This window comes from Ochlerotatus camptorhynchus, unplaced genomic scaffold, assembly GCF_037179485.1.
Source record: "Ochlerotatus camptorhynchus isolate MF236.1 unplaced genomic scaffold, CSIRO-AGI_Acam_v1.1 ptg000262l, whole genome shotgun sequence".
In the NCBI taxonomy this organism is placed as follows: Eukaryota; Metazoa; Arthropoda; class Insecta; order Diptera; family Culicidae; genus Ochlerotatus; species Ochlerotatus camptorhynchus.
Window position 1 is genome coordinate 292,187 of NW_027040752.1, and position 24,734 is coordinate 316,920.

The 24,734-nt window shown below is 42.3% G+C and overlaps 1 protein-coding gene across 1 annotated transcript in view; it reads left to right on the top strand.

The window, feature by feature from the left end:
- Positions 1-1,621: 1,621 nt before the first annotated feature.
- LOC135705234 (suppression of tumorigenicity 18 protein-like) overlaps positions 1,622-24,734 on the top strand; it is a 78,813-nt gene continuing 55,700 nt past the window's right edge. Inside the window, exon 1 of the mRNA XM_065226844.1 lies at positions 1,622-1,650. The gene's annotated coding sequence lies outside the window, so the exon portion shown is untranslated. The remainder of the gene's footprint in view (positions 1,651-24,734) is intronic.

Below are 24,734 nucleotides of genomic sequence, written 5' to 3' on the forward strand. Positions count from 1 at the left end.
CGGGAAAACAAAAAAACCCATCACTATTGCCTCAGCAAATGATGTAAACAACAGTACCAAGATTAGGCACTAATGAAGCCTTCAATCTGAAATAATGCCTTACCCCGCCCCCACCAGCACCCCAACTGAAACCGCCAGGAAGCCGTCTTCATTAACCAGCCACTTTACGGTGAAATATTTGTTTATCTCCCCCAAACTAATGACCGACCATGTGCCTATCAGCAATTTTGATCCACCCCGCACCGGAAAGCAGTCCAATTCCGGTCCTAATCAACCTTTGCCAAGCGCTCCGATGAAAGCCAGCCAAAAATGAAAAATGACCACTCATTTCCAGCACACCATCACCGTCAACCCCAAACGCAAAGCCGGGCGACGAGCAAAACCACATTTCATTAACATAATTCTGTCGTCAAATTTTAATGCGGCCCCATCAATCCGCTTCTGAACGGTTTGATTCTTATCAAATCACCGGCCCTGCACAATTGAACGGCAAGCAGCGAACGCTCCTATCAGATAACAACCCACTTCCGGGTGCGATTCGTTGTTTGATTTCCGTCCGTCGGCATATCGGCAAGCGTGGGAACAAAATTACGTCGGTCGCGGTCTTCCCTTGCGAATGAACGACGCGCATACACCGCTCCGGTTCCGCACCCGACGAAGCATGGTAGCATACTGGAGTTCGCAGCAAGCAGTGCCAACCGAGTCAACCGTGGGGGTGTATCCCTTGGATGAACACTCCGGGAAATGCATCCGGCTTTGCTTGTCTTGGTGGGGCTTGCGCAGTTCATTTGGGGCGAGGATTTTCCGAAGCAATCCGGTTGTCCTGCTCCGTTCCGATGGAACTGCATACAGTAAAAGGGCAGAGAAAAAAGCTGACTTCAGGCAACGGATGGGATTCGAACGCCTTTTTTTTCCTTTTGGGGAAAAATGGAAGAAGAGGGGGGTGTCTTGCGGGAAAAAGTTCATCCACTTCGGCTGCTGGCGAGTAAGGCTCGGGTTCCGGGATCGCTTCCAGCGGTGGGGAAGGGACGCAGAAACCGTATTTTTGCGCCACTTTTGTGGAAAGGAATTCCGAGGGGGTCGGTGAAACCCGGAGTCATCCTGGACATTTCGGTGGTTGCTTCTTCCTTCTGGTTCCTCGCCGTGACGTCGTCGGCCGATCGGGGGCTTCTGCAAACTTGAACCGCTGCTCTCTGTCTCTCGCTGCTGCTGTTGGGCCCGCAGTTTAGTTGCAAACTTAGCCAACGCCACCGTAATATTTTCGCGCGCGCCCCGACAGGTAGATATCCTGTTGTTCGAAAGCGAAGGATTCCGAGTAGCAGCAGCAGCAGCAGTAGGAGCAGTGTGTGTTTTTTAATTTTTACCGCGCGACGCTCTGTGCTCTTCGGTGAGTGGGACCGACGGGACGTGATTCCTTGTAGAGTGTGGTGAGAAGACGCTGCCGGGTCGGGGGAAAGGTGGTGGCAAACAGGTAGTGTGATATTCCTAGGATTTACCGAAGAATCCTAGAAAGAAGGATGGTGGAGGGGGGACAGTGAAAATCAACAACAATAAAGGAAAACTAGTGCAACAATAAGACGGCTTAAAATCGGGGGTTTTCATCGTTTGGTCCGGAGGCCTGGCCACAGGCAGGCAGTAGCAGGTTAGGAGGTGAGTACGATTGCCTTCGGATATAGGAATGGGGAGGCAGGAGGCAGATAATAACGGTAATAAACAGATACCCCTCGTTGTCGTCATCGTCGGCCTGATTTGGTTGAAGAGCGGAAGGGGTGGGAGGGGGACTTTAGGGAGTGGGAGTAGTGCCAGTGTCAACTGTTTTTTGGATAGTGAGGGAGGCTTGTGACGCTACTGCCTCCCACTACTACAGGGTTTGTAAGTGTGGTTGTTTGATTTCCGAGATGTTCGTGAATGATTAAGGCCCGAAGGCTGAAATTGCTGGCTGCAATGGTGAAGTGTGACACAAAAAAATTTGGTTTGCAAATTGCATTCCTCGTTGGTCGAGCATAAAACCATAAAGGAATAAAACTCCGAAGACCATAAACAGGTCGTCTTGGATTTGGTGATGAAGCGTGCCTTTTGGCGATGAGTTTGGATGAGCTGGGTTGGAAAAGTAATTTACATAGTCAACCGCAGAGGGAAGAGAGCAGTGGTCCTCTTCAGATTGATGTTTTATAGTGAAACCAGTTGTTCTAAGGAGATTGAACTCCAACATTTATGGAATATTGCACGACATAGCGAAGTTTACGGGATAACTATAAGTGAAAAAGCTGGTCAACGAAATTGGGACAATTCAAGAATCCTAACTATGGTTTCTGGCGAAAGTTAATTGAACCCCTATGAACACTTCCTACGAAGAGATGGCAATTCTCGATGAACATTTCAAATGGTCGTATCTGCTTTGATCAATTCTCTTAATCGACTTTCTCTTTTCATAACCACTGCTATTCAAACAGATTTCACGCTAATTCTACCACATAGGGGAAATGTCTCTAATGTTGGCCTATAGATCTAAGATTGGGCCCATCGCTAAAAATCTGCTATTTATCAATTTTATCTAGATGAACGTGTTATTGGGACGTTACTAATGGATATTTTTGGTTGTTATTGAAAACTTAGTCGATTGCTGAAATTATGTATGGGCCCAAATTAGGGACACTTAGGCCGACATTACCTGCATTTCCCCTAGTTTGATAAAGGAGGTTCTTATCTAGCGTTCAGAACTTCAAATACAACAGGGAAAGGTTTTTCAGCTGAGTAATTGACGAAAGAGAAAGTCGATGAAGAGAATCGATCAATGTAGATAAGACCTTTTGAAATGTTTTTTTCTAGAATTATCTACCATATGTAATGTAGATTTCCTAAGCTCAGTCGGTTATGACACCTCTAAAAAGCAAGATCGTGCGAGACTCGGTGGATTCAATTCCCAGTTTGGTCAGGAATTGTTTGGATTGGACATTTTCTCGACATCACTGGGCACTGAGTATCATTTGGGTAAGCCCGGCCCCATTAAGATTACGTTAAAATAATAAAGAACTAATATGGTTATTTTCCTCATGTAGAGTCCATGCCTAGACAGTATTTAAATGAAATTGGGCTAGAAGCATGGTTTTTAAACGTTATTTGGTTAATACTTTTTATTACAAAATAGTGACAAAAATTGATGTAAGGTACCGTGAACCGGTTGCAAATTGATAGCGATTTTCAGTAATAGAGGAAATGGATGTAATGTCGGCCTAAATGTCCCTAATTTGGGCCCATACATACATTCAGCAATCGACTAAATTTTCCATAGCAACCAAAAATATCCATTAGTAACGTCCCAATGACGCGTTCCTCTAGATACAATTGATAAATAGCAGATTTTTAGCGATGGGCCCAATATTAGATCCATAGGCCAACATTGGAGCCATTTCCCCTATGTGAATATTTTCTTTGCTTGTAGTTTAGTTTCGATTCATTTATTTTTTAAACCAGTATTGGTGCACAGAATACAAAAACCTATCAGTTTGATTTGTTAAATTGTTTAGGAAAGTTCTAGTCCGAATAGCTATTGATCGAAAACATGGAAGTACGGCTTTGGGTTGAAATTAATCAAGATTGATTTTTATTACTTGTTTCAGTAGTTGTTGCAGTTATTTTATTATCACTATGACTTACATTATGTTTGAAGAATATGTGTTGATGTGATTACAGCTCATAAACATAATTCATATGCACTTTGACTATATGTTTAGTATGCGTGAAGTCAAACATTTACATAGTTGAAGATGCTAATTCCAAATAACAGACTAAAGTGGTAATTTTTATACGATAGATAGAGGATAGAGGTTAATTAGTTAGAGTATGGCAGTGTGAAAATTGCATAAAGAGAGTAGAAAGCGAGCAAGGACAACTTTAGGAAGGTACAAATTGGTTTGATCATCTCACTTTACCAAACTCCCCCCGTTGAAGAGCTGCAATTTCCAAACCTACGACTGGATGCCTTCCTTCAGACAACAACTTGAGTGCGGTAAAAATCGTTAGAACTGTTTCAAACACATCGTCGGTACATGAGCGAGTCGGTGATCATCTTTTTTTTCCAGTGGTGGTGGGGGGAATACCCCTCGCCATTCCTCTCCAACGGGGGAGTTTGGTAAAGAGAGATGATCAAACCGATTTGTACTTTCCTAAAGTTGTCCTTGCTCGCTGCTTTCTACTCTCTATATGCAATTTTCACACTGCCGTACTCTAACGGAACATCAATACTATACTTTCATCTCCTCATCTATCGTATAAAAATTACCACTTTAGTATGTTATTTGAAATTAGCATCTTCAACTGTTTAATTCATATGTTTTGGGGCCTCATAGCCTAGTCAGTAAAGGCACGGTATTACCAAGCCGGAGGTGGTGGGTTCAACTCCCGCTCCGGCCGGGGAATATTTCAGGTTGGATATTTTCTCGACAACACTGGGCATATAGCATCATTGTGCTTGCCACACAATATACAAATTCATGCATTGGTATTGGCATCGAAAGCTCTCAACTAATAACTGTGGAAGTGCATTTAGAACACTCAGTTGAAAGCACGCAATAAGCTAACGTGCACTAAGTAAAGTATAGGGTTAAAATGCGAATAAGAAGAAGAAAATGTTTGGAAAATATGTTTATTATCAGCTATAAATGTGGAAGCAAAAAAGAAGCTCAGATTAATATAGAATGATCAATGATTGAAAAACAAACTAATTGAGAAATAATAGAAAAAAAGTAGAAGGGTCTGTGCCTAGGGGCACAAACGGAAGCTTGACGTAGGACCGCTAGTGGACGGAATAAATGTGAAGAGCATTAAGTTCTTTTAATTGATCAAAATTTGATATCTATTATCTCAACTCTTTCCGGTTTTGAATTGTAGGCGATCCAAATTTGTAGTAATCTTTTTCAAAAAGAAAGTTGATTACGAGAATCAATCAAAATCACTTGCACCCCTGCTTCCAAGTTTGTGTGGTTGTTGGGGGCTTGTGGTTCTGAATATGGACAAACAAGCATAGATAAGTTCTTTTCCAACTCTTTACTGATGTAAGCTTGATGGTCCTGAAAAGGGCCGTTTTATTGAAGAGGACATCCATGGCCACTTACGCTTGGCGTGTTTAGTGTAGGTGACAGCATCACGGACCTCATTTTCCAGGAACACCTTCAGCACACCTCGTAGATCAGACCGGAGATACGTCAGACACTGCGACGGCGAGCCAGACGACGGATGGTGGTTATCTCGAAGAATTTGCTATGACGATTGGCACCTCCTTTGCCACAACCTACTGCTACTATTGCTCACCACGCCGTCCGAAGCGAAAATGAGCTGATACCAGTAGTAGTAAAATTTACGTTTATTTTCTGGGTTTTATGTTTCAACATTTGATTTAACATTTCAATTGGTTAGCCTTTGGCTCTTCATCTTTGTTCTAGTTAATTGGTTATTCTAATGTGATGATTGCGTTTAGCGCTAATTTACAGGATACCCTTTGTGGGATTGTTTTGGTTTGAATTTAAAAATTTGATAACCTACCTACTTGAGCACCTAACTACTTAAACTAGGTTGCCAAATCACGAATGATCTGGTGGTTTGATCGCAGACAGGCGACTCTGAACCTTTCCAGCGTGGAAGTCTTTCGCTCCTCGAGTGTTTGAAGACCGGCCAGGTGGTGAATCTCAGAATTACGAGTTCGCGGTGGACTGTTAAGGATCATTCTGAGGATCTTGTTTTGGATCCTTTGAAGCTTTAAGTGGTGGCACTTTGCACAACTCTCCCAGATTGGCATACCATACTCAATAGCCGGCAGAATGATTTGCTTGTAGACAGCAAGCTTGTTTTTGAGGGACAGGGTGGACTTCCTGTTTATCAGAGGGTAGAGCGACCTGATCAAGATGTTACACTTGGTGGATGTCTTGTCCACATGGGATCGGAATAGCAATTTGCTATCGAGGGTGAGACCAAGGTAGACTACTTCACTCGACCATTCAATGGGAGTGATATCAAGATGGATCTTGACGTTAGCAGGCGGGACAAGCCGAGGTGAATACGAATGTGGAAACAGAATGGTTTGTGTTTTAGCTGCATTGATATAAATCTTCCAGCTCTTAAAATAGTCGGACAAAACATCCAGGCCTGATTGTAGTTTACTCGCCAGAGCACGGATCACTCGACCCTTATAGATGATGGAGGTGCCATCTGCGAACATTCATCAACAGGATACCACCACCCGGCAGGGGAGGTACGTCTGACGTGAAAATGTTGAATAGGATAGGCCCAAGCAGGCTACCTTGAGGGACCCCTGCATCAACGTTGAACGTATCAGAGGAGACATTGTTCAAGTAGACCTGGAATGATCTGCCCGACAAGTAGTTTTTGATGATCTTCACGAGGTAGTTCGGAAAGTTGAATCGATGCAGCTTGTACACTAGACCATCATGCCAGTCATTGTCGAACGCCTTCTCGACGTCCAACAATGCCATGGCAGATGTATTGGAAACGGACTTAGTCCGCTTGATGATGTTAGTAGCCCGTGTGAGTTGGTGGATGGTAGAGTGGCCTTTCCTAAACCCGAATTACTCTTTGAGAAAGATGTTATTATCATTTGAAAACACCAGCAGACGGCTGAGTATCAATTTTTCGAATAGCTTCGAGATGGAGGACAAGAGGCTGATGGGGCGATAGCTTTTGGCACTGGTAGGGTCTTTGCCAGGTTTGTGAATTGGAATAACTTTGGCTAACTTCCAGCATGCAGGGAAGTAGCCAAGCATTAAACACTTGTTGAAGACCACTGCAAGGTGCTTGAAGAAGTCAACACTCAAGTTTTTCAGCTCGAGGTTGACCACTCCATCGACACCAGCGGCCTTCATGTTCTTTGTTGATTTAATCGCTGCTATCACCTCATCACCTATCACCTCAGCCGATATTCTACTTTCGTCAGGGACAACTACGGGGGTGGCAGCGACACTAGCCATTGCCTGTGATACTGCAGGCTCGTGGGGACTCACCATGGCGTGGCCAAGGTTATGTGAATTTTCAAAGTGTTGTCCAAGAGCATTGGCCTTTTCAAATGGGGTTATTAGTAAAGATGGGTCCGAATTTTGGTTAGGAGAGGAAAGGGGAGGAATGGGCCTCGGCTTATTTTTCAAAATCTTTGCCATTTTCCAGAATGGCTTAGCACAATCTGGGAGAGAGCGAATCTTGTTTGCAAAATCGATATTTCTGAGATCCACCATCCTGGCTTGGATGATTTTGTTCAAACGGTTGCAATTGGTCTTCAGGTTAGGCAGCCCAGTACGCTGGTACTGCCTACGAATCGTGTTGCGGAGTCTAATGAGGTCTTTAGTAGGCCTGTCAAGGTTCAGAGTATTACTCACCTGTCTGGATACTGGCACATGTAGCTCCCTGGCCCGGGAAATTGCTTGATCGATGGAGCGCAGACACCGGTCAACATCTTCGGACGATTCCGGTTGGACATCGTAGTCTACAGCGGTGTCGACGCAATGTTGAAACTGACCCCAGTAAACACGATGATAGTTGCGCCGGAAAGCTTCAAATCGATTTACGGAGGATCCCACCTCAGTCACCACCGGGTAGTGGTCTGAGCTGAGTTCCTGATAGTTGATAGGTTGAGCGATGTTGTTGCCCATGTTGCTGATGAAGATATCGATGGTAGCGTGAACACCGGACCGACTCAACCGGGTGGGAGTTTCCGGACTCAAGATGTTGTACTGCGCTTCCTGCAGGTCGTTGTTCAGGATGGTGCCGTTTTGATTGCGCCGATTGTTGCCCCAAGCTTGATGTTTGGCGTTCAGGTCACCAGCGATGATAAAGTTTTCCCGTCGTCGTGTTAGCTTGATAATATCTCGTCGCAGATCTGCTGCCGATCCGTCCCTGATGTTGACTTATTTGGGGCAGTAAGCCGCGACGATGGTGATGGGGCCGATAGGAGTAGAAACTTCCACCCCTACGGCTTCGATGATCTTCAGCTGAAAGCTGGACATCAGTCGACAGCAGATGTTTCTCCTTATTGCAATAGCCACTCCTCCTCCTCCAGAGTTGGTTCGATCTAGCCTCACGAGCCGGAAATCGGGAAGGTAGACGTTTGTTTCAGGCTTCAGGTGGGTTTCAGTTATGATGGCAATGTCGATGTTTCGTTCATTGAGAAACTCAACAAACTCGATGTTTTTGCTCTTCAAGGAGCAAGCGTTTCAATTTACGATCTTGATGGCTTCACGGTCCATACTTAGTGACAAGGGACAGGGCAGCATGAAGCTGTTCAGATCGAGTCTTGCAGGTGCGCAAGATGATGATGACCTCGGCCACGAGCGTCACAAGTTCCTCCGAGGAGAACGGAGAATCGTCGACAGGCTTACCTGAGACAACACCAGCGTATGATAACCCAGGGGCGGTGGAGGGATCTGGCATTGGCTGGGCAGCAGCAGCAGCGAGACGATGTTGGACTGTTCGATTGTTAGGAATACTCACATGCTTGACTTGTTGGTTGTTGAGCGGAAGTGGTTCTAAGTTCGGAACATGTCGACGGGGCTGGAGAGCTGGGTACTGGACTTCCGTGCGTGCAGGAGGCGAACAATGATTACGGAGGCGACCGGGCTGATTATTGATCGTAGCCTTCCGACGGATATTGATGAACTCCACTCGCTTGGGACATCCGCGATTGGAGGCTTGGTGGTTACCACCGCAGTTGACACACGTTGGCTCGATGTCATCATCTTGCTCACAGGACGCAGTCGAGTGAGTTCCAGCACACTTGCCGCAGATAGTCTTCATATGGCAGTTTTTGGTGCCATGGCCGTAGGAGAGGCAGTTCATACACTGCGTAACATCACGATGTTGGGATTTGTAATGTTCCCAACTGATGATGACCTGAAACAGGTCCCGGATTTTGGATCTCAGAACCGCTAGACTGGTGGATCCCTTCGTGAAGTGCACCAGGAACAACTGGTCACGGAAGCTGGTGTTGTGGTTGGAACGCCGGTTTATTGGGAACACCGCCTCAGGTTTGCTGATACCAGACAGCAGCGCTGCTTTATATCTTTTTAGGTTAAAGCAGAATGATGTGCAACCAAGTGGTATAAAAGCTACAAAGACTCCTCCCATTATGAGTAGTTTGCTATCAAGTATCGACACTGGCTATTTTATTTTTGCATACACGGCGAATGAGAACGCCCAAAATTTGAATTTAGTTCACTCATAATCGCTAAAACTGTAGATACTCAGCGATGAGTAAATTTGTCTCATGATTTCCTGTGGAAAACCTAAAAAATCTGCCAGAAAATGAGGAAATTGACGAAAATTTTATTCAGTCTCGGAGTAGTACCAATAGACTGAGTGAATTCAATCTTTACTTTTCTCAAATTCGGGAATTTTTCCCTGGAAAATCCTGGAAAAACCTGGGAAAACATGAGGAATATTTACTCATCGCTGAGTTCCTGCACTTATTTCTGAGATAACTAAACTCAAATTTGGGTCGTTCTCATTCGCCGTGATAGATATCGGCGTCTGTGGTTAGCGTGATTACCTCTCACCCCAGCAGGCCTGGGTCCAATCTCAGTCGGCGCCTCCCTGGCGTCGGTAGCATTGGAGCTCAGTACGGAAAACAAATCTCGCGTCACTTTTCAATAGGTCCTATCTACATTGATCGATTCTCTTCATCGACACTCTCTTTCGTAAATAACTCGGCTTCACAAATCTGGATCAACAATAGAAAAGAGCCCATCAGCATTTGTAAACAAACCGTTCCAAAGCCCTTTACTCACAAAGCGAAGGCCACCCTCACAAACCAACACCATCATCGGATAGGGGAAACTTCTACCTACAAGATGTTGGTGTTGGTTTGTGTGAGCGGCCTTCGATTTGTGAGGCTTTGGAACGGTTTGTTTACAAATGCTGATGGGCCCTATTCTATTGTTGATCCAGAAATGTTTCCTGACGTCTTCGTCGAATTAGATGCTAGATTGTTGCTTCTTCCATCGAAAATATCCGGCCGTGGCGATTCAAAGTTGATCAAGGTTGATCAAAACAATTTGTATCCCTGCTTCCAGTTTGATCACATGAGCATTTTGTGTGGTCGGTGGTTCTGAATATGGACAAACAGGCAGATGAATTCTATTCCTACTCTTTACTGTAATAAGCTTGGTGTTCCTGAAAAGAGCCGTTTTGTTTCCAATGTTGGTGATGATTTAACCTCTGAAACCAAACAGAGTGCGTCTCTGTCACTTCAAAAACGTAGATGACATCCATGGCCGCTTACGCTTGGCGTGTTTAGTGTAGGTGACAGCATCACAGATCTAATTTTTCAGGAACACCTTCAGCACACCTCGTAAATCAAACCGGAGATACGTCAGACACCGCCACGGCGAGCCAGACGACGGATGGTGGTTATCTCGAAGAATTTACGTTTGGTTCTGAACATGGCGATGAGTGTGTAAAATATTACGCTATTCCATCCTCCCTATTCGCACGCGCCCGAGGATCGGAGGCGAATGCCACTTCGACTTGTTTCGTCTACTTACTACTCTCTGACGACTGTGCTGGGGAAGCAGCATATGCATGTAGGTAATTGGTGGATTTGTTAGTTAATTCGACGCTTTTGGACAATGCTGAACATTTACCAGTTTTTCAATAGTTTCTTGTTGAAAATCAACATTCGGAAGCATCGATGTTATCGATGCGTAGCCATATTTCTGATCGATTGGTGATAAAATTATTGAAATTGGACCAGGGGTAGCTGAGTTATTAACGTTCAAAATCTTTCTTAATTTGTTACATGTTCCATTTTCGGTTTTCACAAAGTGTACCCCCATATAGAAATCAAAGACGTAGTCCTACGTCAAAAACGTGCATTTAAAACACCTTGCAAAAAAGTTCAAAGTTGAACTTTGAGGCTCTCTGGAAAAAATCATCGAGTAACATGCACCGGATATTTTTGAATCAAATGTTTCGTAAAAGCGTCGTCTATCATTAAACAATAATAAGTTATATGTTGAAAATCGTTTCAACAGGAATTTTCCGATGTTATAATTCTCCACCGACGGCGATACAATGCAAAATTCTGTTTTGCAAGAATATAATTTTCCTGTAAGATGCAGGACATTTGAGATCAATACCTGTACCCAGTGCTGCAAAATTTCGACAATACACGGTGATATTCAAAATTCTCCTTTGGTCACTCATTTGAGATAACAGTCATGGTCAAGGCAAACCATGTCAATTGTCAGTGACAATGCTGTCAGTGACGAACATTTGCAGATTTTTGTATTAGCTAAAATTGAAACGAAATATTGCATGTAGCCGTTAAAGTGATCAAGCATCTACGTCCTGGACCGCTTGGATAACAATAATGTGACTCAAAATGCACGAAATTACACTTTTTGGTACCAGGTGAATCTTTGTCATTGACGAAAAAATGAAAGAGATTTTGACAAAGGTTTTTTTAAGGTTCAAGTCTATCAGTGACTATGTGAATAACCATTTGGTCAATATCGCACGAAAGTCGGTCAATGACAATGATAAATCTCAGCACTGCCTGTACCTGAGTACCTGATGGGCGACGACTCGTTGAATTCAAATCTGCGCCGAACGAAGTACCGTCTCCATTGGCCTCGGTCCTGAGCCAATCGCTTCCAGTCGCCTTGGACGTTCAAGGACCTAATGTCCTCCTCAACTGCACAAAGCCAACGCGTGCGTGGCCTACCCCGGAGCCGACGTCCTCTTCCGGGTTCCCTGCTGAATATTGACTTCGCTTGACGCTCTTCTGGCATTCGTGCCACATGCCTAGCCCACTTGTAGCCTGTCGTGTTTTATATGCTTCACAATATCCATGCCGTTATATACTTGGTACAACTCGTGATTCATGCGACGCCGCTTGATGCCATTTTCCAGCTTACCACCGAGTATTGTTCAAAGCACTTTACGCTCGAAGACACCGAAAGCTCTCCGATCGGCCTCTTTCAATGCCCACGATTCGTGACCATAAAGGGCTACCGGCAGAATCAACATCTTGTACAGCGCGAATTTTGTTTTTGTACGCAAGCTGCGGGACTTCAGCTGGCTACGCAACCCGTAGAAAGCCCTGTTCGCGGCTGCAATACGCCTTTTCACCTCGCGGGTAACATCATTATCGCACGTCACTAAAGTACCAAGATAAACAAATTCGTCCACAACTTCAAATTTTTCGCCATCTAGCACCACTTCACTACCAACACCACTATTGCTCCCACGCTTTCTACCGGCGACCATGTACTTCGTTGGTAGAATTTATCATGAGACCGATCCTCGCTGTCTCCCTCTTAAAAGGCGCGAACGCCTCTTCCACTGCTCTACGGTCGATTCCGATGATGTCGATGTCGTCCGCAAAACCAAGGAGCATGTGCGACTTTGTGATGATGGCATCGATGGAATAGCAAGTTCGAAAGAGCATCTCCCTGCTTCAACCCATCTAAGGTCACGAACGAGGCCGAAATCTCGTCTGCAACCAGGGTTACTTCCACTCACTTGCTATAAAAAAATGTTTTTCAGAATTATGAAATCATGAGATAGTATAGTGATAATAAGAACTTGTAAGTTACAAGATGAGGACGTGAAGTATGTGTTTGACACATAAAATCTGTCAATATTGCTTTCAGTGCGTCACAATCAGCGATTTTACGACTCGTGAGTGCTCACTCTGAGTGAACGCTCACGAATCATAAGATCGCTGATTGTGACGCTCTGAAAGCAAAATTGACAGGTTTTACGAGTCAAACACATTCGTTAAACCCTCTTCCCGTTACTTACAAGTACAACATATCGTTTTATCATCTAATGATTGCATAATTCCGAAAAATATGTTTTTATAGCAAGTGAGTGGAAGCAACCCTGTCTGCAACCCGTACACATGATTTCGAACCATCCAGCGTTGCACGAATCAGTCTAATTAGTTTCATCGGAAAACCGTTTTCTTGCATTATCTGCCATAGCTCGTTTCTCTCTACTGAATCGTACGCTGCCTTGAAATCTATGAACAGATGATGAGTCTGCAAGTTGTATTCCCGGAACTTCTCAAGGATTTGACGCAGGGTTAACATTTGATCCGTCGTTGATCGACCCTCATGAAAACCAGCCTGGTATTTGCCGGCGAAGACGTGATAATATTTTGTACGCCGAATTCAGAAGCGTGATTCTTCTGTAATTGGCGCACTCCAGTCTCTTTTTGTAGAGGGGACAAACGAGACCATCCAACCAACTAGCGGGCTATTCTTCCTCCTCCCTCCTCTTGAGCAGTATACGGTGGATCATCTGGTGCATCTCTCGTTCTCTCCGTTCAGCAACGTCTCGAAGAACTCCTTCCACCTGGCAGCCACCATCGTTTTATCTGTCAGCAGATTACCTTCACGGTCATAGCACATGGCGGGAGACGGCGCTGTCTTACTCCTCACGCCATTGACAGTTACGTAAAACCTTCGCATCTCATTCTGCTCCATACTTTCTTGCGCCTCAGCAATAACGCGTTCCTCGTACTGCCTTTTTTTTTTCCTGCGATGGGTTCGTTTCTCGGCTGACCTTGCTACCCTGTACCGCTCTGACGGGTACCAGACACCAACATTCGGCTTCTGGCGACGTTCTTCTCCTCTGTCACTCGCTGGCACTCCTCGTCAAACCACCCGTTCCGGGGGCGCCTCTGAGCTGTACTTATCACCTCTCGTGCTGTTGTGCTCACCGCTCCGTGGACAGCTTCCCACAGATTGTTGAGATTCCCGTTCACGTTGATTTCCGCTATCCGCTCATTCAGCTTTTGGTGGTACTCTGCAGCAACACCATCTACTGTCAAACGCTGGATGTTGAAACGGATTGATCTTCGGTTTCTCGAACTCGTAACGGTCGATAGACGCGCTCGAAATTTCGTGACAACGAGGTAGTGATCCGAGTCAATATTAGGACCCCTGAAGGTCCAGACATCTACGACATCCGAGAAATGCCGACCATCCACCAATACGTGGAAAGTGGGTGCTACTGCAGCAGTGAAATTTATCAGCTTCAGGCCATTATCATTCGTTGCAGAGTGAAGGCTCTCTGTTCCAATGATTGGGCGAAAGAATTCCTCTCTTCCAACCTGCACGTTTGCATCTCCGATGGCAATCTTCACGTCGTGTTTAGGGCACTCATCATAGGTTTTATCCAGGCTTTCATAAAATGCGTCCTTCACGTCATCGGATTTATCGTTAGTCGGTGCGTAGATGTTGATCAGGCTGTAATTGAAGAATTTACCACGAATCCTCAACACGCAGATGCGCTCGCTAACCGGTTTCCACCGCATAACCCGCTTCATTTGTTTCCCAATCACTACGAAACCAACTCCGTGTTCTGCTCTATCGCCACCGCTGTAGTAGATATGGTATTTGAACGATGTGTTGGCGATAGGATGTACCGCCCTGAATTCACGTTCTCCAGATCTAAGCCACCGTACTTCTTGAATAGCAGCCACACTCACATTCACCTTTTGCATTTCACGGGCCAGAAGGCCCACTCGTCCAGGTTCATTTAACGTTCTGACATTCCAAGAACCGAGTTTCCATTCATTGTCCTTATTTCGATGCCGTTGAGTCAGTTGCCGAAAATTCCGTCCGTTTTTTCTTCTTCTTACTTCATTTTTCTGAGTACTTTTATAATTCAGCATGCTACCGTACCAGGGTCGCGATACCTACATCGTGTTGATGGGGCTGCCATCTTAGGTTTAGTTGACACGATTCAACATTTCTTGTTTCAGCCGCTGGCTGGATCCCAGACAGACGCTGTTCGAGCCGCACCTCCTGGTGGACAGACGCTCGACGATTCGCACCTCCTCAGCCTTGCTATCATCACGATATGGGTTAATCGTGATGACATTGCCCACACCCCGCTACCAGCACATATATGGGCATATACTGGCTGTCATCATCCGACACGTGGAAGCGTGAGGTAGGAGCTTGTGAAGACCAGAGCTATGTTGGACGCTCTTTCCCTTGTGGTCCTCACCATTTGAGATCAATATTAGTTCTAAATCAATTTTGTGTTTCATAATGGTATCTATTAAATTCAGTATTTGTGCCTTATATAGATATAAGTTTAGATTATAATTTTAGCCGGTAAAACTTACGTTTAGTTCCTTTAGCATATAACTCCCGGCTGGGATTCAAGTGGGTTCTTGACCTGATTATTGTGGTTGTCCTAATGGTAATAGAGTTTAGCGTTTGTTGTGTTTATCTCGGTACTTAGGTATGACCTTACCGATTGGCTTTCGTAGGGTAAGATTAATATGGTTTAATCCTCTCGTGACCTTTGCAACGCAATTCATTCCTACATAAATTAAGTAGAATAATAGTAATTTCGAGGAAACAATGTAGTTTAAGTTTCTCACCGACTGTAGTGTCTAATAGAATGGCGGCACTATTACAAAGCTGGTGTTATTGTTGTGGGTAACTTAATTATGATGATGATGATGATGGTCTCACCTCTTACCCCTACAAAGGTTTTAGCTGGACGATTTATCTTTAAGAAAATTGAATGATGTTCCCTGAGCCTCTTCTTGACAGTTATCTGAATTCATCGGACGTTGTCTGAATGTTTAGACGGAAGTTCTCTGATCCTCTCCTCGGAAGTTCTGTGATCCTCACCTTGGAAATTCTCTGAGTTTCTTCTTGGAAGATCTATGAACTTCTAATCGTATTTCTTCGGAAATTCTTATCGGGAGATATCCGAACTTCTAGTCGAAAGTTCTCTGAACTGCTCCTCGGAGATTCTTTGAACTTCCTTTCGGAATTTTCTGACAAAACTCTCTGAACATCCCCTCGGAAGTTCTCTGAACGACTCGTTGGAAGTTCTCTGAACATATGCTCTCTGGATTTGTCGCCGAATAATCTCTGAATCTCAGAAGTATCCTGAATATTTCGTCGATCTCCGAAGCTCTTGTTGAAAGTTCAATTAATTTATGGTGGAATGTTCTATGAACTTCTTCTCGAAAGTTCTTTGAACTTCAGGATAATTGTGAGAAGTTCACACAACTTCCGACAAGCTCGCGGATCTTCTGACAAGCTCACCGAACTTTCGACATGTTCCGACGAGAAGTTCAGAGAAAACTTCAAAGAATTTACAAGGCGAAGTTCGGAAGCTCTCTGAACTTCTCGTTAGAAGATGTCTGAGCCGCTTCTTGTAAATTCTTTGAATTTTTCGTTGGAAGTTCTTTGAATGTCTCACCAGAAGCTCTTTGAACTTTTCTCGAAAGGCACATAAGATATGTGGAACTGCATGCAAAATAACTTTTTAAAAGTTGGCCCTTTTTTGTGTTGCCTCAGTGGTATAACGGGTATAGTTGGTCATCGATCTGTCAAAACAAAATTGTCGTGATATCGACACTGTGCGTTCATAAGGACCAATGTCGAAAACTTAAACAATGGCTTCTTTCGTTTATTTCTTGTAGTTCAAAGTCAATCCATGTAAACTACCACTTCCTTCAGATAGGGGGACTCTCCCTCTACACAATTTACGTGTAGTTGACTTGAGTAGTTTTTCATTCTCGAGAAATTCGCAGAAAAAGTTAACGTTTGCGATATTAACTCTTATGAAAGAAAAGCAGATGTATGGTTGCATGCTCAGATAGCATTGACGTTGACAAAGACCCTGCAACTCTTTACTCCTATGGTAAAATCCCATAAGCATCTGAAAATATGTGCATGAAATCTAGCGGACTTTGTCTTATCTCTTCACTCCACCACAGGTTTCACGCACAGACTGACGATTGCTGATGGAATTTTACCATAAGAGTAAAGAGATATAGAGTGAAGGCGAATTGTAAATTGTCAGGGTAATGCGCGATGTCAATCATACAAATTCTGGCCCAACTGACTTATTGGTATTACACAGTTGATTGTGAAATGTGGTGTTCGTATTTCGACGCAGAGTTTATCTTTTACACGAAAAAGCTGCTGTCTGTGATGTCACGTCTGCTGTTCGCAGTATGGAATGTTGTGCTGACGTAACTTCGTCATTTCTGCTTCTAACACCAGCAAGCTGCCTGTTGTTGCAGACCTTGTATGATTGACATCGGATAATGCGGCCTTCCTTTTTCCGACTAGCTCTGCAGGGGACTTATCAAAGGTTTTTTTTAAAACTAGTATTTTCAAGCTGGTCAGAAGCCAATCAAGAGTGTTATTAACCAGTAATATTGCCTATTTACAGATATAATATTTCTTAATCTCTTTGACCTGATTGAATTCCATTGGATTCATTGCGTAAATTGCGATAGTTGAATGTAATTGAATGCAAACAATTCGAAGATTTTATGTTTGCGTTGAGTAGGTGTTATAAAACTAGCATTGCGTATGAATAATATTGTTCACTGTGCTATTAGTAAGTCAACTTATGAGTGTCATGAAATATTCTGCTGACATCGGTCAAAAAAGTCAAAAAATTTCTAAGAAATTCAAAAACATAGCTAGGGCATGTGTACCAGTTTTAAGCCCTAGTAGTCGTCGAAGTGGCCATTCCACATTTTAACATTCTTTCTAAATTTGTTTCGATACAAGGATAGAACATATGTTTTGGCAGAAATCTATGCAAATAAAGCAATTCAAATTTATTTTAAATTTGGCCCTAGGAACAAAAACTGGACCACTAGTGCCAATACTGGTACACTTATCCTATGTAAAATAGATTCAAAAGATTACTTTCGTTTGTAAATGGTGCTTATTGTTGCTAGAAAAAATAGCCGTTCCTGGTAACTTTGAGACAGCTAACTGGGAGCCCCAGGTTTGGACCTTAGCCATAGTGATCGAAAAAAGTTTGCTAGGAACGCCCTTCCTCTGCCTTTTCGATCAATCTTTCCACGTTTTCCTGCTTGCGAAATTCTTGCGAATGCCGATGGTCAGCTCAAAACACTGCATAATTTTCGCATAAACCGGGAATCTTGTTCTAAAATGATGCTGCTTCTCTTTGGACTTCAAAATGTATGCAGTTAGCTCCTAATTTGCGCGGTCGTATTTTTCCTCCTACAACTCCAAAAGGAAATCAAAGGTTGATGCAATTGGTTCCAAACATTTAGAAAATGTTTAACGATAAAAATGGTACATACATTTTTCTTCTAAGTATGCAAAAAGATAAGGTTAGAAAAATTCAACAAGAATTGGTGTGAAGTTTCCTTACTTTTTTGCCATAGCTACAGAAAAACAATACGTTGGGTGGCATGTCATTGCATACAACATACAACAACGTTAATACCTAGCTAGCTATATAGTTATAAATAAAGGACATAAATAGTTAAGAAAAAACAAAGACATAAGTTCAAAAGTGCTAAGAATACAGAGAATTATAGACCACGCTTTAATGATTTTAATAGAATTGACTACCCAATCAATAATCACCAGCTGTAAAATGAGAAAGGGGATCAAGGCCCTTTCTCATTTTACAGCTGGTGATTATTTGAGAGATCGATGTACCACTTGAAATCACTAAAATGGAGTCGATTTTTAAGTATCGAGTTCCACATATGCTATGTGCGAAAGGTCTCTGAACATCTCCTCGAAATTTCTCTTCAGAAGCTCAATGAACTTCTTGTCGGAAGTACTCTAAACATATCGTTGGACATTCTCTGAATTTTCGATGAGAAGTTTTCTGAATTTCACGTCGAAAGTTCATAGAAATTCTTCTCTGAATTCTTTTTGGATGTTCTCTAAACTTCTCGCCGAATTTCTCGTCGGAAGTTTTCTGAAGTTGACCTCGGAATTCCTTTGAGCTTCTCGTTGGATGTCCTCTGAAATTTTCTGAATTTCTTATCGGAAGTTCTTTAAATTTATCCTTTAACAAAAATTTCACGGAGCTTCCGACCAGCAAACAAAACTGCCAATAGGCTGACGAAAATTCAGAGCAGTTCATTGAATTGCAGGACAGTTCACAAAAATTGAAAGAAGCTCAAGGAACTTTAAATATGCTCACAGACAGCGTTGCCAGTATTCCAGATTTATCTGGATTTTCCAGATTTTTAGTCTTCAGATTTTTTAAATATGTTCCAGATTTTCCCAGGTTTTTAAAACATGTTGCTTTAAAAATATCACTGCAATTGATTTTCAAGCTACTTCTGAGTAGAATAACATCCATCTTTGTGGGCTTTGGGGTCGTGCGACGTCAGCCATCACTTAGGTGTATTGTGAGTGCCACAAAGTGATGGTTCCATTCCAGCTCCAGTCGGGGCAAACTATGGCAATCTGAAAATTTCTCTACTGTTCTAATGGGTTTGGTGTGTTGTCCGTGGTGTAGTGTTAAATATTCAGTCTGTGCAACCTCTGGTTGAAGACGGGGTAAATTGTTTTGTCTACTCTGATGACAATTGCATGTAGATTTTGTCAATAAACAAAATTCAATCCGGAAGAGAAATCATTGAAAATTATTATGATGAAACTTAAGGAGTATACTGATACGAATCGTGAGAATAATTTCAATGGAATTCCGTCCAAGATTAATTTTAATAAAATTTTAAGCGCAATTTCTGGGAGATTGTCAAAACCATTTTTACAAAGAACTTGAGTACTTAGGTAATACTGAAAAGGATTTCAAACCAATTCTAACCTTACCTACAAAGCTGTTTAAAGAGAATTATCAGATAAGTCTGAGAAGAGTGTGACGGTCATTCTGAAGAGTGTACCAAGGAAATTGTTAAGAATGTTTTAAGAATTTCATAGAGAAAAATGGACACAAAATAGAGCCAATTCTTGGGAATTACTACCAATTTGAGGGAGTTGTGGAATTGGAGAGTGATTTATAAGAGATTTCAAGAGGTAATGCTAAGAACTTTTAGAATGTTAGTGGAAAAGTTTAGATATTTTCAAGATTATTTTAGGGGAATATAGAAAAAAAAGGTGCATCTGTCAATAGAGTCGCATCTGTATTCGACTTTCACCTCACACGTGATGCGCTTCGTCGGAGATTCTCATCTGTTGGCCGCAGTGACTGACAGAGAAAATTAGTGTATTTTCATTTATGTGTTTTTTACATTCTGACCATGTTGCTTTGTTTTTCTTTCTGTGATTATTTGACATGTAATTTTACTATTATTATTTTTATGATTAGTATAATTAACATCATTTGGGCTACAGCCCATGGCATGATGTATGGCAACAATAAACAATAAACAATAATGTTAATGTTAAAGTCTGATGGAATTCTAGGATGATTCAAATTGAACTAAACAAAAAGGCGAAGATATCCTGTGAAGAGTTTCAAGTAAATTCAGACTACCAAAAAATTTCATGATCTGGAACGCAGGAAAAATATAAATTCCGGAATTTAGAATCATTGCACGATCCTTAGACTTCAAAAATGAAACTATCAGTTTTCATTTTAGTAATATTATAAAATTATTCTTTTGCATAATGGTCATGCGAATAGTGGAGTTAGCAGTAGTTTAGGTAAACTGTGTGTGAGTTCCACGATGTTAGGCTTTGATTCCCACTTCAGCCAGGTGAATTTTGCTTCAAAATAAAATTGCCTACTGGTATGTTTGGTGTTGTGTGTTGTATGATGTCAAGAATTAAACTGTAAATCTGATCAACCTCAGGGTAATATTAGAATTATTTAAAACTAATAAAATCTTTAAATTCTGGTACTGCATCAAATAGGAAGGACTACATCGACTATTATTTCAAAAAATCCATCCCATCAAATTTCCTTGATTCTTTGATTCTCATTCTTTTTAAAAAGATACAGTTTAAAACAAAAACAGTTCAAACCATATTTTCTGCTGTTTTTTACCCATATTTATCTCAATTGCTGCGTAATGGAAATTTGAATTTTTTGGGGACACTATATCAATACTTTTCAACTTTTGGATGATTTTAGCAATGCTTACAAATTATTTGCTTTAAATAATTTATATAAACGTGTAATTTATAACCATTCTAGTACTTTAAATAAATTCCATATGATCATACTGACCTATTCTTACGGGAGATTGGCACATCACTCTGATTTCAATAGCATTATGTTAAAAAGAGGATTTTTCGGAGCATTCCAAATTTTTTCAGATTTTATATTTTACCTGGTCCAGATTTTTCTGAAAACGACCTGGCAACGCTGCTCACAGATCTTCAGAGACGGTATTTTCAGAAAAGACGAAATTTTCAGACGTGTTATAGTTCCCCGGACGGATGCTCAATCAACATAACAAGATTGATTCTGAGCCGAAGTCGACACTCCACTTCCAGTCACCGCACCCCAATCGTTCAGACAAAAGAGCCTGAATTTATAAAGAGACGACATCTTATCCATTTGACAGGTCTTCTGCTCGATTGGAATGACTTTTTCTATGACTTTGACAGACAATCGATTGTTCCAATTTTGACATGTCGCCTCTTTTTTAATTTAGGCTCTTTAGTTCAGACTGTTCTGGTTCTGCACAAGGTGACTGCATATAGGTGTTCAAATGTGTCAAATTCATGATTCAGCCATGTTGGAGTTTTGCTAAGAGGAAGAGGTGACAATTGGCTTCTTCCTCTTTGATTTCTATCTCTATCTCTATCTTTATCCCTCTATCTCTATCTTACGCACATGAAATCGGCCAATCAGGAGCTGGTTCACGTTTGACAGAAAAGTGGTTCATTTTCGCCCCCGTATTGTCACCTCTTCTCTTAGGATTTTTGAATGGGACAGCGACCGAGTTTGTTTACAATTTGCTCTAAAATCGTCATTTCCCCTCTCGTCCTCCTCGTCTATATAGTGACAAAGCTGTATCACCATGTATATACCCACCATGGTTCTGCAGATAGTGGCCATTGATGATTAGATCTGACTTGCTCGATGCATTGATCCGGTGGACAAACTTGATCAACTTCTCTGACGGATCAAGCCGCTTGACGGTTTTGTTGATATTAATATATAGGTACTGGTCAGATTCTGTCACACTTGGAAGATCGAAGCTGTCTTTTGCAGCCGATTAGTTACATTGTCCCGCTCCTTTGCCTGTTTTTTTCCGCGAATCTGTTTCAACTTTCAGCAACTGCTTGAATGCAGCGCTACCGAATGGTAAACAATAATAGGTCCTAAGTAACAAATGTACACAAATCGAGCTAAACCATACAAACTATTGCTCTTGTATCATAGTATATGTGCTGTTCACCACCGATATGCCGGGTCTCCCTGATGGTGGATCGTTGTCTCTGTTCGCAGATGACACATCCATCGTCTAAAAGGGTAGGGTCATCGGAGCTCTGATTGCCAAACTTCAGAGAGGCCTGGACGTCCTGTCTGAATATTTCAACAGCTGGAAGATCCGTATCAACGCGGCAAAGACCCAGGTGATCATCTTTCCACACTCAAAATTTCCTAGAATTGTTCCGTCTGAGAATAATAAGATCTGCTTAAACGGCTCAGTGGTGCAATGGTCCAAAGAGGTCATGTACCTCGGGCTAACACTAGACAGCAAGCTTCTTTTCAGGGAGCACGTTGTCAAAACCAAAACCAAGTGCAACATCTTGATAAGATCGTTGTATCCACTCATCAACAGGAGGTCTACCCTGTCCCTGAAAAATAAGCTTGCTGTCTACAAACAAATCATTCTTCCCGTAATAGAATACGCGATGCCAATCTGGGAGAGTTGCGCCAAATGCCATCACCTCAAACTCCAAAGGATCCAAAACAAGATCCTTAGGATCATCCTAAACAGTCCCCCGCGGACTAGAAATTCTGAGGTCCACCACCTGGCTGGTCTTCAGACACTGGAGTTACGGAGAGCTGACTCCATCGCAAGGTTCAGAGATTGCTGTAGGCGATCCGATCAACAGATCGTCAGGGATCTGGCACGTTATGTTAAGTAGGTGGAATAACAAATTAAAACATTCAAACAACATACTTCACCAGAAGAAAATTGAAAAATATTACACAGTAAAACACAACATGTACAATACAAAATCAAAAAGTTCACAAAAGATGAAGAGCCTTTCTGGCTGACCTCTTGCCCTGTATTAGCAATTGTAAACCACATAACAAATCAAAATAAAAAAGAATTTTACTACTAATTTCTTGTCACATGCGTTTCAACCTTACACGAAGAAACATCAACAGCATAAACAATGACTGGACGTGGCAAGTGAGGCAAAGGAGGAGCCAGTTGTGTTGCATGATAACTTACAGGGTATTACAAAGTCCGCCGTCCGTCGTCTGGTTCGTCGTGGTGATGTCAAGCGTTTCTCTGGTCAAATCTAAAACCCGGGTGTGCTCAAGGTAAGGTGATGCAGGAAATCGTCATTCGTGGCGCTGTTACCTGAAGCGTCAGGGGCGCATCTGAGGTTAATCTTCGTTCATTTTCCCTATCCGAAACGGCCCTGTTCAGGGCCACCAACTTATTTCAAAAGAGATTGTTTAGGAATTCTACTAATCTTGGCATGAATGAAATTCCTGGAACCAGCAAAACGGTAGCTCTCTGAGTGCCCATTTATCGTATTGTTGAAGGCTAGTGCTGTGCTAGTGGGGGTCAACCCGTGTCCAGCGTAGCCGTACAAATAAGTATTTATGGTGATCTTATATGGTTGACACAGAACTGCCTTATTGCATTGAGAAGATAGAAATTAAAATAGCCAGAAAATGTTTGTGACCCTGAAAAGGGCCGTTTGATTTGTCAGATGAGTTCTGATGCACACAGCATGGCTTTGCTGTTGGCTCACACTCCGGCACGGTGCAGATTGGCAACGATGATAAACGCCCTGAGTTAAGAGCCTAGAACTCGAAAAGTGACAAAACTGGGCGATGGTTTAACGTGTAAGAGTTCTACTTTTTACTGTCAAGGCGGACGTTGTGAACAAAAATTAAGTCCACTCACGGTCCATGCTCAGGTGCAAATATTTCTTCATGAACTCGACGAACTTCAAGTTCCCTTCGTTCATGAGGTCCATGTTAAAATTACCCAGCACAATCATGGGCATTGGCTCCAAGCAATATTTCGTCAGATTCCGCGCACAAAAGTATTGCTTCTGCTTGTACGACAAATCTGTACGATAGTGAAAAAAAACAGAAAATCAAAACATAAAAATGAGGCAAGGAAAATAATTAAAATATGGTTCCGATTAATACCTGGCTCAATAAAGATACACATTACCATTTATTATATAAGACCACGTAGTCCTACGTCACCATTGCGTACAACCCCATAGAGCTGTCCCTTGTAGTTTTTAAAGTTAATGCAAATTCAGAGACAATCACTGAACTTCGGAGAATTTCAAAGCCCCTTGGATATGTTTACAGACGGATGTTTCAGATTGATTAATTATACAGAAGACCTTCTACTGATCTTTCAGAGATTATGCAAATAACAAATAACTCAAAACTGCAATCAAAATAATCCCGTTAACGTGGTTTGTTTACGAACAGCATGCAGCGGAAGAGGAAAAAATAAATAGATTTTGAGGGCATGCATTGTGGGTAGGAATGCGGCAACGCAGCAGCGGTACAGCGGTTAGCACGATTTTAGTACATTGCGCGTTTGACGCTGTGCCGCTGTGTCGCTATGTCGCTGTCATTGTGTTCAGCCCTTTACTCTCTCAATTAATATCTGTGGAACTAACCACTTCATTCGAGCAGATAAAATGACGTTTACTACCACTCGAACTTTTAAATGAAACATTATTTTGAGATTTTTCCTCTAGAACCTCGAAAAAAATAGCCAACATTTGTGCGTTTCACAAAAAAAAATAGAAATTAGTTGGTCCAGT